We start from the raw sequence: 17,756 nt of genomic DNA, 5'->3' as shown, positions 1-17,756 counted from the left end.
TCTTGTCTATGCGGATGACGTGAATATGTTATGAAGAAATCCGTAAATGATTAGGGAAGAGACAAAAGTTTTGCTCGAAGCAAGTAAAGAGAAAGTTTGGAAGTAAATCCCGAAAAGACCAAGTATATGATTATGTCTCGTGACCAAAATATTGTACAAAATGGAAATATAAAAATTGGAGATTTATCCTCCGAAGAGGTGGAAAAATTCAAATATCTTGGAGCAACAGTAACAAATACAGGGACATCACTTTATTTTTACTTGCATTTTTATTGTACCTGCGTTTCTAAATGTACTTGACTCCCACCCCTTTCACTAATGTTCCTGCTCCCGTCAGCCACACAAACTTACGGCCGCTGTTACATTCGAAGTCTGCTAGCACTGAAGTAAACAGTCCAGAGTATAGTATGTTTCAGAAATATGGTTGCGTTTTCTATAGTAGAATGAGCCTATATTATTGAACCTTATTTCCAGGGGCAGGTATTTATGGAGATTAATTTTATCATTTGTGTTTTTAATACTGGTGTCGGCGGAGATTGTAAGTAAATTGAATTGTTTAAAGATGATGTGTAGTCACTTGATCGATCTTATTCACAGGAGGAAGGTAGATATAGTATATTTGTGAGGTACAGGGACATCATTTTATTTTTACTTCAATTTTTATTCTACCTGCGTTTCTAAATGTACTTGACTCCCACCCCTTTCACTAATGTCCTTGCTAACGTCAGTCACACAAACGTACGGCCGCTGTTGCTAACAGTGAAATAAACAGTACAGAGTACAGTGTGTTTCAGAAATATGTTGCATTTTCTATAGAAGAAAGGGCTTATATTATTGAAGTTTATTTTCACACAAGTATGGTGTGTAGCATAACTGAATTTATCTGTGTAGACTGAGCACAAGTGAAGATTAGAGTTACCGAAAGTACGGCACCCTATAATATGGTACGGTACTTAACAGCATTATTTAAACAAGAGCTTTGTTTTACTGTTTGTAGGTATGAAGGACGATGATGGAAACTGGAATTAAATATAACCGAATTCGAACAACAGTTTTTTTTTTCACAATTTCCTGATTATATCGTTGCGGAATATTTTCGTAGAAATGTCATTAATCTGGTAGATAAATTTAGAGCAACAGAGTGTACAGAAAGGAAGAAAAGTGTAATATGGCCAACAAAGGTGACAGAAGATGCTGTAGAAGATGCTAGAAAAGGATGCAGCGAGGTCCTAATAAGTCAGTCAAGAAGTTAGCTGTAGAAATGAGGTTTCTTATGGAAGTGCTCACAAAATTCTCAGGAATAAATTAGGTTAGTAATATGCTGAATAAAGTAGACATTACCGTATATATATATATATATATATATATATATATATATATAACCGCCTGAACACTCGAGTTTGTGAAAAAAAAATTGTTACTATTCTACTGTTTTTTGATAAAATACTGTAAAGTAATGACCAAGCTGAAAATCGTAATATTATATTTCCCTGTAACATAAATGGATACACTACTTTTCTCTCCTCCTATAGCTAGTAAAATGATTTGTTTACATATTGCACTAGCAACTCCAAACTCCTGTAATGGAAGGGGGGTAACAGTGTTTCCGAGTATAGCCAGGTTAATGTTAAAAATGTTAGTAAAAATAAAGTGATGTCCCTGTACATATTTCAATGAAGCAAGCAAGACGTCTCAGTTACAAGGCCTTATTGTTTATGACTGAGATTATTTGTCATGCTGGTAAGAATATATGTTCCAGTTCATTGTGCTCTTCACAGCGACTGACATGTGTCACTTGAACCAAGAACAATAAAATTGTACAGCATTTTAATTTAAAGTGACCCAGGTGATTACCTGACAGGAGAAATTGTGCAACAGTTACAAAGTTTCGAAGTGAATCAGTCCGCTACAACAGATTCAAATGACAAAGAATTCTATTCATATTTCTCTCGCCCACAACATGTCCGCGTTGCTTACCACTTGAGTGATTTGCGTAGTTGAGCTGTTGGTTCGTTGTAAATTGAAGTCACTATTTTTTTTTTTGTATATTTTACTCCATTACTTAACCTGTTCGCTGTTCTCGTTATTGGTTACGTTTAGCCGTCATATTTGGAAAACTCTATCGCTTAATGAAGGACTTGAAAAGTACGTAGTTGTGCTATGAGATATCAAGAAATCGCGTTTTAAATGTTATCCTTAGAAAGGCGTGCTATCCAGTGAGCTTTAGACTGTGGTTGCTTTCAGCCAGACGTAGCAGCGAGGCAGTTCGCTTTTCCACGGGCATAATGACATAAACTTTCTGACTAATTAAACTTTGCCGGCAGATTAAACTTTGAGGTTGAACTGTTCTAATCAATTAGAATTCATTTGAAGTCTGATTTGGTAAGGCGTCGATGGGGACACAAAGTAAATGTCCTGTGAAACACGCCGTTGAAATGTTAAAAGTGCTCGCATTTTATTTGAAACTCTCGTGCTTCAAATTAAAACCAACAGCATGATATCTATTATCGCAACCGCGCGTGCGCATATAGGCCTATGTTTTTTTAGGTTGCATTTTGTTTCCAAATAGGAAGGATCCATAATGGTGTCAAAGTTGTACATGAATTAATAACAGTAGTGTAAGTATGTTGGCCTATACACTTTCCTCAGAGAACAAGAACTCTACATCATTATTAATATTTGAGAAAAAAAAATTCGCTCCGGCGCCGGGGATCGAACCCGAGTCCTTGGTTCTACGTACCAAGCGCTCTGACCACTGAGCTACGCCGAATTCGATCCCCGGCGCCGGAGTGAATTTTTCGCCTCAAGTATTCATCATCATCATCATCATCATCATCTTCACTACACGGAGTAGGCAATGTTGCCTGTTCCGGCTTCACAATTTATCTCTCCATCGTCCCTCAGGTCGTCCTACGTCTCTTCTTCCAGTCGCTTTGTAATTTAATAAGAGGTTTGGTAGTCTGGTGTCCTCCATTCTGTTTATATGTTGGAACCATCTATCTCTATGTTCCTTTATTCTTCCATTCATGCTAAAGATATGTAGTTCCTCTCTGATATCTTCATTTCGAAAGCGATCGGATCTTGTACATCCTTTTGTTCTCCTTAAAAATGTAATTTCAGCACTTTGTATTTTATTTTGAATTCTTTTTGTGTTTACCCAAGTTTCTGATCCATAAAGAAGAAGAGGAGTAGCCATTGTTTTATAAAATTTAATTCTGGTATCTTTCCTTGTTTTATTCTTTAATGTCCGATGGATAGAGCCGCACATCATTTGAAATTTTGATACTTTTTTGTTAACATCATCTTCAGATCTATTTCTTGTATTTATGTCACAATCCAGATAGCTAAAATTTTCAACTGGTTCTAACGGTCTTCCTTCTAAAAATAATCTTAGAACGTATTTGTGATTTTCCCCAAAATGCTAAAATTTTAGTTTTGTCTGTAGAAATTATAAAATCATATTCTTGAGAGATAATATTTAAATAATACAAAGATCTCTGTAGATCATCTTCATTATTTTTAATGATGACCACATCGTCAGCATATAATAAAATATTCACATTTATATTAAAATTTACTTTTATTCCTGGATTTACTAAAATTTTCCACTTCTGTTCCTCGAGTATTAATTGTAAATATTACAGATATTATTCTGTAGGACAAATGAATAAATCTATAATATTCTCATAGCTGCAGTGCATGTCTGTACAGATTACTGTGCACTTAACTGCGGAATCCCGGCCAAACAAGTCACTCAGCTGAGTGCGCTCCTAGTATAATGGCAGTTGACATTGGACATATACGTCAACATATATGCCTAACTTGGAGTCAGGCCACAAAGGGAAACATTGATGGAGGAGGATTCGGTCCGGTGCTGTGGATTGAATTCGGCGTAGCTCAGTGGTCAGAGCGCTTGGTACGTAGAACCAAGGACCCGGGTTCGATTCCCGGCGCCGAAGCGAATTTTTCTCCTCAAATATTAATTTTCAGTATTACAGATATTATTCTGTAGGACAAATTAATAAATCTATAATATTCTACACTGTTACGTTCATAACGCCTCTCATTAATACGTTTGAAACAGCGTTTAAAATTTGTGTTAACGTGGTCCTCTCACTTTGGATACGTATGTATTACTGTTTACAATTGAATTATTAAGAAATACGGTCACAAATGAAATAATTATGCTCATAAGAATAAAATTACGTTATTCCCAGTTTCATTCGAATATCTGGACAGGATTTATTATTATTATCATTATTATTATTATTATTATTATTATTATTATTATTATTTTGAAGACATTACTAGGTTTTGGCGTGGATAATTAGGCTATATGTGGCGTGATCCGATGAAACATATTCGATAAATTTATTTAATATATTTATTAACGTATTCTATGTGAAAATTATGATACATATAGAAAGATAAATGTTTAAGGATATGTGAGTCGGTTAGTCATAACTAAAAGGCGGAAAAATGTGCGTTATGTCTTAAGTTCAGTGACAACGGACTATACTATTCTCATTCACTCACGTAAACAGCGGCAAAGAGTAGGCTACAGTCTGGTAATGAGAACCCCGTCACTCCATTCAATCGATCTATAAATACTGAAATGAAGTTTTAATATAGTTATGATGATTTAAAAACTTACCTCAAATGCTAACTGCCACCGCATGATGATTAAGGATACATTGTACTGAACCACAATATACATTCGTAAATTATCGAAAGAGAAAGTTCGGCTCTCACTCAAATAGTTTTTCAACATCGAAAAAGCTTCTTTCCTTGTCACAAGATGTTAGAGGTGCAAATGAAACAAGCGCTGTAGTATGTCGGTTTCCCTCCACTCAAAATGTTACACATAACTATATAACCGGGTTTTTTTTTTTTTTTTTTTTTTTTTTTTTTTTTTTTTTTTTTTTTTTTTGCCGAATTTGAGAAATTTTTCTTTCGCCTTTTCGCCTCTAAAATGTGGATTATCAAGTTTCTTGAACGGAATATTTGCAGAAATCTTTATATTACATAAATCCACATTACATTCAGATCGTGTATGTTTTTCATTATTTGATGTCGAAGACCTTTGTACGTTTTCGGTATGTTTCTTGCTGTTATAATGGCGTTCTATGTAATATTTCCTGCGTATTTTATTGTCACATTTGACATTTGCGCACGGCACAGAATATATTTTCCTTTACCGGAACCAAATCTCTCTTCCGTATTTATTTCTGTCCACAAGGGCAGACCTCGAGGACCATAGTTTGAGAAACGCTGCTCTATACTTACAAGACAGGTTGACCTACGCCATGCTGTATTTTCTCGATAGATTTCACGGGATTTCTCTGCTACAGATAATCTGCTTGTTGCGTGTTCAGATCGTAGTAAATTGCGAGCAGGATCCCCATCTGTTCTTGAGGACACATAAGAATTCTGTTAAGTCGAGAAGAGGAATCGATGCGAGATACCGTAGACTGAGGCGTGAACGATTTCGGCTTTGTCTAATTTATAACCCATTTTGTTTTCCGAAGAACAACAGTTTCCGCTTAACATTCATAAAATATTACTGGAGAACAATTTTGTAAGAAATAAGGGAAAACGTTCGTGTTATTGTTCACGAGCTATTGCGCTCGGTTTCCCTCATTAGGGAAAAGAATGACAAGCAAATCGTGTTACAGCATGCCTACTGAAACATACGCATTGCTCGAGATTCCAGATGCCGATGTTATTACTGCAATATGTTATATAAATAATATTGTTAGAATATTAAAATGAAAAATAAATCATTACATAACCTTACCGTTTGTTTTAAGTTCGCATTTATAGACTGGGGGGAAAAAAAAGACAGACGTATATCACGGCCTGCTGGAGTATAGTAAACACAGAAAACATTTTATAGCAACAATGTTGAAGAAAGATATTTTGGTTTTCCGAAGTTGGCGTCATTAAACAGAAACCAACATGGAGATTTCATTGCAACTAATTAGAAATTCGTCTTTCAGGTATGTAATAAACGATCTTCGCACAAAATAATGTACGATACATGAGCGGTATGTTTGTTTTCATGTTCTCGGAAATTAAAAAAGCTCAACTACGTTTCGCTTTTTCAATCTTTTCCTAGAACATGAAAACGTCAACATACCGCTCTTGTAACGTATATTACTATTCTGGTTTTGTACAGTTATAAAAAAAAAAAAAAGAAAAAAGTGACCGCACTCTTGAACAGCGAATGTTTTCTAAGTCCACTTCGGATCGCGGCGATGTTACACGATGCTTGTAGAAGCAGTTCTGGAACTATGGAAGTATTTCATATTTGCGTTCCGTAGACTAGCGGTATTGATTCGAAGGTTATGGGTTCGGGCCTTCTTCAAGTTTTCATTTTATTTTTTAATCGTTCTTTAGCGATATAAATAATATTCAAATTATCATTTATATTTTGATATCGTTCTTTTAGCGATGTAAATAATATTCAGGTTATATTTTTTTCTATTCTGTTATCTCTATTCTGAGTGGGCTCAAACACTTGAGGTATGGGTTAAAATAAATCTTGTAAATAATAATAATAATAATAATAATAATAATAATAATAATAATAATAACTCGACAAATTATTGGATGGGCTCTGGCCCCACAGGTCCATATAAGTTGGTCCCACTGTATATCAGTAACGTATGCTGCACTTCATTATAAAAATGAAAAAAACATTCATGCGTAAAATTTCGTGGTCTAAATATCCATTAAACACACTGTTATGAACAGACTATGTGTAAAATCATTAAAACCTCCTAATTGTGGAGCTTGTTTCCAAAAGGTACTAAATCCAACAGATCTAATTTTACAGGAAATGAAAAAAAAAATTGCTCATAGCTGTAAAAAATATTGCATATTGTGATGGCTTTACGTCATTATTCTACATGTGTCACCAATCATATTTAGGCATATATTTAAGATATTTCACACATTTCCAGGAAGTTATTAATGATTTTAGTTTGGATTTGGTACATTTTGGCAACACAATTGGATGAGGTACATATTGGCATGAAATAATTCAGTAATTATGAATGAGGATGTACAGGAATTATTTACTATCACTGTAAAAGTGAATACATAATTAAACATTTTTCATTTCAAAAAATTAGGCTATGTTTGTTGTTTTTGTTTTTGGTTATTTTACGAAACTATGTTTGTTGTTCTAATCATCATAATTAACATCAATGTTATCCTCATCCTCTGTTCTAACAACAGACTCAACATTTATAATATTACTGTAAAATCGGAGTTTATTAATGTCAAAATAGCCCATGGATACCAACGAAGAATCTTTTTTCTTAGCCTCCTGAACATGGCTTTGATATTGGCATGGAATAATTCAGTATTATAAATGGGGATGTAAAGGATTGTTCATTAGCACTATAAAATTAAATAGGCTACATATTACTAAACATTCTTTAAATTTCATAAAATGGAGGCTATGTTTGTTCTAATTATGATAATCAACATCAATGTTATCCTCATCCTCTATTCTAACAATAGAATCAGAATTGATAATATTATTGTAAAATGGAAGTTCGTTAATGTCACAATAATCCAAACAACTAATACGTCATCATAATAGCCAATGAAATTGCTGCATGGCACGTGACGTATCAGTGACACAAAGTCGAGAACCAATAGGAACACGCGAGAGATTTGGTATGTTTTGGCATCAAACTCAACATGGATATGGTATTTTCTGCTGTAAAACACTGTTTTCAGTGACTTCTGGAGACATGATTTGGTACTTTTTCGAGAGAAATGGCTAGTGTTTCTGTTCTAGAGGTAGCTAAGAATGTGCTGCCATCTGTACCTCGTTTTTCGAAAATTGTGGATTTGGTACCTTTTGGAAACAAGCTCCACAATTGTGGTATAAGTTTGTAATATGTTCCAGAATGCCATGTGCAACATACATTATGTGTAGAAGGTACTATCTTCTGATAAAATAGTTATTGAAAATAATAAACCATTATTAGACTAGACGGCATTTCGGAAGGCGGTCAGCTACTACATGCGCCTTAGCATTTCTGGTATGTGACGTCACAAACTTATACAGTACAACCAATCAGAATCAGTCTATAACAAGTACTTCCAGAGTTCGTTTGTTCACGTGTGAGTGTTTCAATACACTGAATAAGTAAAACTAACATATACTCTGTGTGTAAGATAAATAAATGGAAGAAGAGACTGTAAAAAGGCAAATATTGCAAGGCAGGCGCGGGAAATAGTGTTTAAGGTGTATAATTATTTTAAAAACGTTAACGAGCAGAATGTTGCCGGCCATCTTGATACTGGCTGCAACGTTGCCAATGCTCAAGAAACGACTGCAGAAGCATGTGGTGTGGGATTGAGAACCGTGCAAAGAATATTGTTAGTGAAGGAAAGAGGGTTTGTTTGGTGTCATGCTTACAGTAATCAACGGCTAAGGTCATTATTGTCTTTTGATAATTTAAATTCTCTCCTGCACTATTTGTATTGCACGTGCGCGTGACGTAGGGGAGACTGTTCTACCTTTAAACATTTTTCACATTTTTTTTTTTTAATTTTGGGAAATGACATTTTTTAAATTAAAAAATGCTTTAAATAATTATTGAGGATTCTTTCACAGCTTCGTGTATGTATTTTCCTGTTCTACACATCTATTAAGGCTGGAAAAAATAAAATGTAATATGTTCAAAGGTACAACAGGCTCATGTACCTTAGAACATACCCTCTTGTAAGTTGAAACACATGGGATATAGGTGGGAATATAGCTGTAAGAACTGACAATCAAATCTAAAATGTATTTGCCATCATAAACCAGAGCAGGCTGCTCTGATTTAGATTATATTTCCTGGAGGAACAAGAATTGCTTCAACAGCTTTCTTCAAGGCATCCGGATCAATTGGGGACCTCTTAACTCCAGACTTACTTCGTGACATGACCTTAAAATAAAAGAAAGACAAAAACCGATAGTATCGTGCACCTTGGAAGATGTTCCATGGTACAAGATGTTCTGTGTTCAAAGATACAAGAGGGTGCACGTTTAAACAAATATGGCTCCCAAAACTAGAGATTCGAATAAATCATGGAAATTAAAATATGTTATTACTCACCAGATGGTATGGAACACATTGTACTTGATGGATAGTAACAAATACAATCTGGTTTTGTGTTAGAAAACATATATCAATGAACGAAATGTTTACTTTTGGTACTAAAAAAGATTGTTTTGTTCACAGAACTCACACTTCGCAATAAATCAAACCGAAACTACGACCAGAGCTAGTTAGCGGCTTTCTCTACAATCTACTTCATTTTGAGTCCTCTAGGTAGTAGCAAAAAATAAAAAACAAAAAATGTTCAAAGGTACAACAGTCTCCCCTACGATGTGGCAATGTTGTACGCTGCCTTGCTCTCTCTATCTGTCTCTCTCGACGCAAACGCTAGCAGACAACCGCCTTCCGAATTGCCGTCGACTCTAGTTCTAAATTCGCGGGTGCTCGTGTAAAGGGGGTCAAGTCAAATTGTAAGGTTTGTAAACTTCTCTCCTTTGGTACTGAACAAAACCCCTTTGTCACAAAATACGGATCACTGTAACTGCATCGTAGAGGAAGAATAACTTAACCCCTTTAACACAAGAGAAAAGTAATTGTAGATAGTTCAAATCTGTACTTATTCCAGTTTAGCCAAATCATACTTAACCCCCTTTACACGAGCACCCGCGAATTATTTTGTCATATAAACCGCATTATTATGAAATCATATAATGTCTAATAGACAAATGATTATATTGCAAATTAAGCTTTCAGGAATAACCCCCTGTAAAGTTAATTTGAATAATTTCGAGGGAAAAATTGTTCCGGGGCCGGGTATCGAACCCGGGAACTTTGGTTAAACGTGCCAACGCTCTCCCACTGAGCTACCCGGGAACTTTACCCGACACCGATCCAATTTTTCCCTCTATATCCACAGACCTCAAAGTGCGCTGACAACCGTCAATCAACCAACATTTGAGTGCACACTAACTCTGTGTGACTTTAAATTGTGGTTTTCTGTTACGTACAGTGACGTGTATTATGCAAATTAAGCTTTCAGGAATAACTCCCTGTAAAGTTAATTTTTCCCTCGAAATTATTCAAATGATTATATTGATGGAAAACGACATAGGAGCTATACGAGGAAAGTAATTATTGTGACATTATTTTATGGTTTATGCACTAAGCGGTCAACAAATAACAGTTACGCCACTGAGAATTATATAGAGCTATTGAAAATCATGTCGTTATACTGTAGTGTCATGACCGCAGTGTTGATGCTTGCTTCTGGTGTAGTGACGAAAATGTCAGGAGGCCACGCGTTTAACCTTCTGGCTGATCAACCTCAGTATATGTCACTTGAGACATAAAGAGTTGGCGTTGGGTCGGTGTTCAGAGCGTTGTCGTTTATTAAGTTAGTTTTGATGCACTAACTCCAAATTTATATTTACAATATTCTACACGAGGGTGATAATGTTGTATAATTAATACAGTACAGTAATAAAACTGCCACTTTACGACAGTGAAGGTCCAGAGGGTAGCAGGAGTTCAGGCTCTCACCTTTGCACTCGGTCGGCATTGGTAGCAGTAGCGATGTCACTGCTACACGCTTATTAACTTTACTTACTTACTTACTGGCTTTGAAGGAACCCGGAGGTTCATTGCCGCCCTCACATAAGCCCGCCATTGGTTCCTATCCTGAGCAAGATTAATCCAGTCTCTATCATCATATCCCACCTCCCTCAAATCCATTTTAATATTATCTACGTCTCGGCCTCCCTAAAGTCTTTTTCCCTCCGGCCTCCCAACTAACACTTTATATGCATTTCTGGATTCGTCCATACGTCCTGCCCATCTCAAACGTCTGGATTTAATGTTCCTAATTATGTCAGGTGAAGAATACAATGCGTGCAGTTCTGTGTTGTGTAACTTTCCCCATTCACCTGTAACTTCATCCCTTTTAGCCCCAAATATTTTCCTAAGCACCTTATTCTCAAACATCCTTAACCTATGTCCCTCTCTCAAAGTGAGAGTCCAAGTTTCACAACCTTAAAGAACAACCGGTAATATAACTGGCTTATTAACTTTACTCCAAGAAAAACTCCCTGGTACTGAAATCTGTAAGAGGCTGCGAACTGTTTTTGAAGAGAATACGAGAGTCTTAGCGATCTGCAATATTTCACGTAGAAAGCTGACAAATTACTCAATGCAGTTGGGCTTAAATTACGAGTATTTTGAGACATTTTACCTCGCGTAATAGTTTCAAACAAATTGTAAACATTCCCTGCATGAGTAGTTGAAGTCAACTGTGATTTAATTAGATGTTTCGTGCTCCTGTTTCAAACATATGTTCATAACAGAAAACACTCTCTGCATGAGCTTTGCTGGCTGGTATTCTTACAACACAACTCATTAGGTTTTTTTTTCTGAATTTCTAACTCTAACATTGTTTGATTTTAAACTAGTGAGCCCTGAAACTATTTCTGGCAATTGTTACCTTCTACAGAGACTGCACATTTCATTGCATATCTTCAAGAACAGAATTCATAATATAAATCACCTTCGATCTTGAAAAAAATTAATGGTCTTACTAATAAAAACTCTATATACAGACGTTTAACTGTCTTATACTTATACAATGAGTAGCTCGTTTATACGTCGTGTGTAAATTCCTTACTAATAATCACTACATACGTCATGTATAACAGTATAACTGTTACACAGCTACGTCATAGTTTCGTCATTACTTCGTTACGAAAGGTAATAGAATATATATCTGAGGTTCTCTACTGGATCCGGTAGAGCGCTCTAGTGTGGCGTGTTAAATATCGATAGTACAACTGGCTCTAATCGATTACCACACTACATTTTGATCAAAGAGTACAAGCTACAGCAATATTATTCTAATAATTCTGTGATCTTTGGTTTGTTCTTCTGTGGTTACAAGGCAAACATCATCATAAAATGACAGTCGATACGATCAGCTGTTAAAGGGGCGGCCATTTGTTCCCTATATACAATGCTTAAACAAGGGGTTTCGTGTATATAACTACTGCAAAGGAATTCCCATTGTATAGTTACAGCCTGTTTATACGTCCATAGCTTATTCACGGTTTATTAGTAGCGTTTTCTGTGTCAACTCTGCATAAGTCTCGTATAAAAACTATACACGGTTTATTAGTAAGACTGTAATTGTTTTAAATAGATTTCTTCATTCTGCAAAAATAAGGGAGAAAATTGCTCGAAGAGAAGAATAATACGGCATTTGGGAGACTGTTAAACGTTAGGGCTAAGTACGGGACATCCCTGGAATACTAGAGGATTGACAAACCTAGATTGAGTTCATCCAAAGGTCATGGTTCAGTTGGGAGTATTAAGTCAATTAGAAAAATCCATTACCTCATCGGGAATCGAACCCGCTAGTTCGGTTTTGTAGAGAAGCGGCCTTACAACTACACTACTACGAACCACAACAGTATTTCAGTATTCTATTGTTGTTTGATGTCTCGGTGGATTTAGATTTAGTAAATAAATCAAAGATTCAGAATCAGTATGAGAAATGCCTGCTATTATTATTCGGTTGAGAAGCTTTTATCATCCAGTCTTCTGTCAAAAAAATCTGAAAGTTAGAATTAATAAAACAGTTATGTTACCGGTTGTTCTTTATGGTTGTGAAACTTGGACTCTCACTTTGAGAGAGGAACAGACATTAAGGTTGTTTGAGAATATGGTTCTTAGGAAAATATTTGGAGCTAAGAGTGATGAAGTTACAGGAGAATGGAGACAGTTACACAACGCAGAATTGCACGCTTTGTATTCTTGACCTGACGTAATTATAAACATTAAATCCAGACTTTTGAGATGGGCAGGGCATGTAGCATGTATGGGCGAATCCAGAAATGCCTATAGGATGTTTGTTGGGAGGCCGGAGGGAAAAAGACATTTGGGGAGGTTGAGACGTAGGTGGGAAGATATTAAAATAGATTTTAGGGAGGTGGGATATGATGATAGAGACTGGATTAATCTTGCACAGCATAGGGATCGACGGCGGGCATATGTGAGGGCGCCAATGAACCCCCGGATTCCTTAAAGCCAAATGTAAGTAAGTAATAATAATAATCCGTGGCGCTACAGCCCATGAAGGGCCTAGACCGACCAGCCGGCTGCTGGCCTCACGCCCACATGCCGAAGCAGAGGTGAACGATCATCCAACCAGAATGGAGGTATCGTGTGGTTAGCACGATGATCCCCCCAGCCGTTATAGCTGGTATTCTCAACCGGATTTCGCTACCTATAGTAGCTCCCCAAGTGCATCACGATGCTGGGTGGGCACCGGTCCCATACACTGGCCGAAATTTCATGAGAAAATTTCTTCCCCCATGAGGAATCGAACCAGCGTAACGCGAGTCCTAGGCGGGATGCCTTAGACCGCGACGCCACGGCGCGGGACGTAAGTAAGTAAATAAATCAAAGAAAGAATGGGAAAACGTGCAATGCTGAATATACGTAATTTAGTAACAAACCAAGAAAGGAAGCAGTGTAGCTATCTTTCCATTAATAAAGGGTCATGATTGTTTAGCTAAACACCTGAATAGGGTAGAAATACTTCCAACAAATGAGTGCTCTATTTGCAATACTGGGGTTATGAATTCAGTACACCTTATAAGGTGCTCAGGCTTACATACAGACTCCAGGAACACAGATCATATTTTTAAATTGTATTGGGATGCCAGAAATCGCATTGCATAACTCTGTAAATTTCATACTCTTATTAGATTTGTATTTTTAATTAAATTGTAATTAATTCGTTGTTTTGTATATTTTGTATTTTAATCAATTTGCATTTTCTCCATTCCGTATGTAATCAGATACCAGACACGTAATGGATTCAATTCCAGTGACGCCATATGTAACAACAAGAACAGATATAGATATCTGTATGTAGATGACTTTCAAACTTCAATATAACCTCTTAATGAACTGTAGAAACTGACACGAGAACAAAATAGCAGGTTCAGATTACCGCAGCCTACTTGAAAATCTTAGTATGTGAAAATATAGATTTTTCAGTTTGAGTCAATATTGCAGTTACATTTTATTTAGATTGTATATGCAACTATTTCTTAAACTGAAAGCTCTGAATTCAAAGACAGTAATTCCCCTCCCATAAGTTGTTCTGTTTTATTGTGCCTCCTCCTAGATGTGTTAATTTTGTTGAATGCAGCATCGTTAGATAGCAACGGTAGCGAGCTTGCTGCACGACCAGTCGGTTTCTATTTCCTGCCCATGACTGATTCAGAGGAGGATCTCCTCCCTATCCGTTCATTTACTTGCTTCAAAACTCTGCTTCTTTCTCTGGCCGCTAGTGCGTTGTCTATGTGTGTTAACTGCAGTAAAGGAGGAAAGGATTGGCTTTCCTCCACACAAACAATCTCGCATCTTTCTCACAGTTTTCTAGCAGCACATGAGCGCGCGTCGTTTAAAACTCGTTCAACCGAGGTTTTCTTATAGCTGAGAACTTAAAAAATTATCGAATCTTCCTCGAATTTCAAGGCACATATTTTATTTAGTATTTACTTTCAAAGCGTAATAGATCGACTATTGATCAGATTTTTTGTATTCGACAGATAATGGAGAAAAAATGGGAGTATAAGGGTACAGTACATCAGTTATTCATAGATTTCAAAAAGGCATATGACTCGGTGAAGAGGGAAGTATTATATGATATTCTTATTGAATTTGGTATTCCCAAGAAACTAGTTCGATTAATTAAAATGTGTCTCAGTGAAACATACAGCAGAGTCTGTATAGGTCAGTTTCTATCTGATGCTTTTCCAATTCACTGCAGGCTAAAGCAAGGAGATACACTATCACCTTTACTTTTTAACTTAGCTCTAGAATATGCTATTAGGAAAGTTCAGGATAACAGGCAGGGTTTGGAATTGAACGGGTTACATCAGCTTCTTGTCTATACGGATGACGTGAATATGTTAGGAGAAAATACACAAACGATTAGGGAAAACACTGAAATTTTACTTGAAGCAAGTAGAGAGATCGGTTTGGAAGTAAATCCCGAAAAGACAAAGTATATGATTATGTCTCGTGACGAGAATATTGTACGAAATGGAAATATAAAAATTGGAGATTTATCCTTCGAAGAGGTGGAAAAATTCAAATATCTTGGAGCAACAGTAACAAATATAAATGACATTTATAAAACAGTTATATTACCGGTTCATCTGTATGGTTGTGAAACTTGGACTCTCACTCTGAGAGAGGAACATAGGTTAAGGGTGTTTGAGAATAAGGTGCTTAGGAAAATATTTGGGGCTAAAAGGGATGAAGTTACAGGAGAATGGAGAAAGTTACACAACGCAGAACTGCACGCATTGTATTCTTCACCTGTCATAATTAGGAACATTAAATCCAGACGTTTGAGATGGGCAGGGCATGTAGCACGTATGGGCGAATCCAGAAATGCATATAGAGTGTTAGTTGGGAGACCGGAGGGAAAAAGACCTTTAGGGAGGCCGAAACGTAGATGGGAGGATAATATTAAAATGGATTTGAGGGAGGTGGGATATGATGATAGAGACTGGATTAATCTTGCACAGGATAGGGACCGCTGGCGGGCTTATGTGAGGGCGGCAATGAACCTTCGGGTTCCTTAAAAGCCATTTGTAAGTAAGTAAGTAAGTAAGTAAAAACTAGTATAAGCAAATGTAGGTAGATAGAAAGCGAGTTTTCGTAAGATCTGCAATCAGTGACAGGTTAGGTTTGGTGATTTAGGTTTTTGTTTCATAAAAGCCTAAACAAACCAAACCTAACCTGTCATTGATTATAGATCTTACGAAGACTCGCTTTCTATGTATATACGTTTTTAAAGCTGTAGTTGAAACTGGTTTTAACTGAGTTCGGGTTTTAACGGTAACACAACATGAACTATTCGCTCTGAAAATCTGTAAGGCTATTTCACTTTTACCCTGTATAATAGTAACATTACTTTACTGATTCTATTAAACTGTTTTTGATATAAACTATTATTATTCTATAGACTTAATTGTTAGTTTTTATAAAGTACACTCTAGAGTTGTCTCTTACTCCTAAAATTGAAAGTCACTGTTGGGTTCAATACATGTACAATATGTTTCATATGAGAAGAAGACATTGTTCTGTACAATGAACTACAACCATAGAAAATACGTGTAAAATTCTCTTATGAACGGCTTATAGGAATAAATCGAGTTAAAGATAAGAAAATAGAAAATATTCCCTTGCATTCTCTTCTGTTAAAAACACTAGCGTTAGCACTCGCGCGGATTACATTTTTAATCCATTCTAAAACATATATATTGCTGCACAGAAAGAAGCCACAATTACATTCAAACACTCCAGACATCAGGGCTAAACTGTGACATGCTATCAGCATTGAAAGCGGAGATGTGATGACTTAATAAACAGCAGAGGGTTGCAAATTTATACCGCGCGAGTACTGCAGGGTTAATGCAAGACACAAACTTAATTGAGCAGTTACCACATTAATGCAGCCAATTATCCTGTACCGGTACGTCTTCCGGAAATTCATAGTAGATGGAAGTACACCATAATCTTCGCCAAAATAAAAACAGTTCGTTCCATTGACTGGCATACACGTCCTAGAATTGACGTCAATGAGCTGTATTTCATCGCTGGATGAGAAGATAAGATAAAAAAAAATCATATCGTAGGCCTAAGTAAAACTCCACAAATTAAGGTCAAATGGTAAACGAACTGGTCATGCAATAGGACTAGTACGAGCGTTGCATAGATATTCAGTTTGTTCTTTACTTATCCTTAACGACAGTGTTTTGTCGGATTACGCGCTAACGTGGTTTCTATGGATTCCTCATGTCAGTACAATCAGGTATCTATACATATAATTTGAACTGGTAATGGAAATTACGGGAAAACGGCTGAACGGATTTTAATAAATGACCCCTCATTTTGAAGCTTGGAACCCAAAGTTTTTCAGAAAAATAGTAGTTTTCAGTGAAATATCAATTTTTCAACATAATTTTCCTATTTTTTAAAATCCATCTGTCGTCAGTAATTGCATTTCAGAATAAAACAAAACACACTACAGTAAACAATATTACACGAAGGCGAGAATGCTGACATACTTAGAGCCCAAATTAAATTGGTTATTAAAAACTTCAAGATTTACTTAAAATAATTTACAGGTTTGATTCTGTGGTGTGTAATTTTCTGAGTACAGCTGTGTATTGGATATTAAAAACTACAAAACTTGAGGTGGTTTGATAACATTATTACCATTAGAAATAAAATATTATACTTAATGCCATGATGTGACTATGTTTAATTAATTATACATATTAATGCTGTATGAAAGTGAAACGTTTTGGGGTTATATAAGTAGATGTAGAGAATATCTTAAACTAGATATTGATTTCTATAATTTACAGAGTGACGGCTATATAGTATATGTTACTGAAAACTATAATACTTACGTAAGATAATAATACTGTTATTAAAAATCAAATATTTTTATAGTTATTAATCAAGTGGGGTTGGATCTTTTTCATATATTTAATGGCGGTGTGGTGTAGATATTTATATCTTCAGTATTGGCTCAAGAGAGCGCAAAAAATTAGAGTTCCTAAGGAAAGGCCAAAAGGTATTACTTAATAATAAAATAAGAGGCCTAAAAGA

General features: G+C 36.0%; 1 non-coding gene across 1 annotated transcript; it reads left to right on the top strand.

The window, feature by feature from the left end:
* Window positions 1-3,886: 3,886 nt before the first annotated feature.
* On the top strand, window positions 3,887-3,959 carry TRNAY-GUA (transfer RNA tyrosine (anticodon GUA)). Its single transcript has one exon. It is a non-coding gene; the product is annotated as a tRNA-Tyr (tRNA).
* Window positions 3,960-17,756: the final 13,797 nt, after the last annotated feature.

This window comes from Periplaneta americana, chromosome 11 (assembly GCF_040183065.1).
Source record: "Periplaneta americana isolate PAMFEO1 chromosome 11, P.americana_PAMFEO1_priV1, whole genome shotgun sequence".
NCBI classification, from domain to species: Eukaryota; Metazoa; Arthropoda; class Insecta; order Blattodea; family Blattidae; genus Periplaneta; species Periplaneta americana.
The sequence above is the reverse complement of the archived record's forward strand: the minus strand, read 5'-3'. Positions and strand labels throughout refer to the sequence as shown.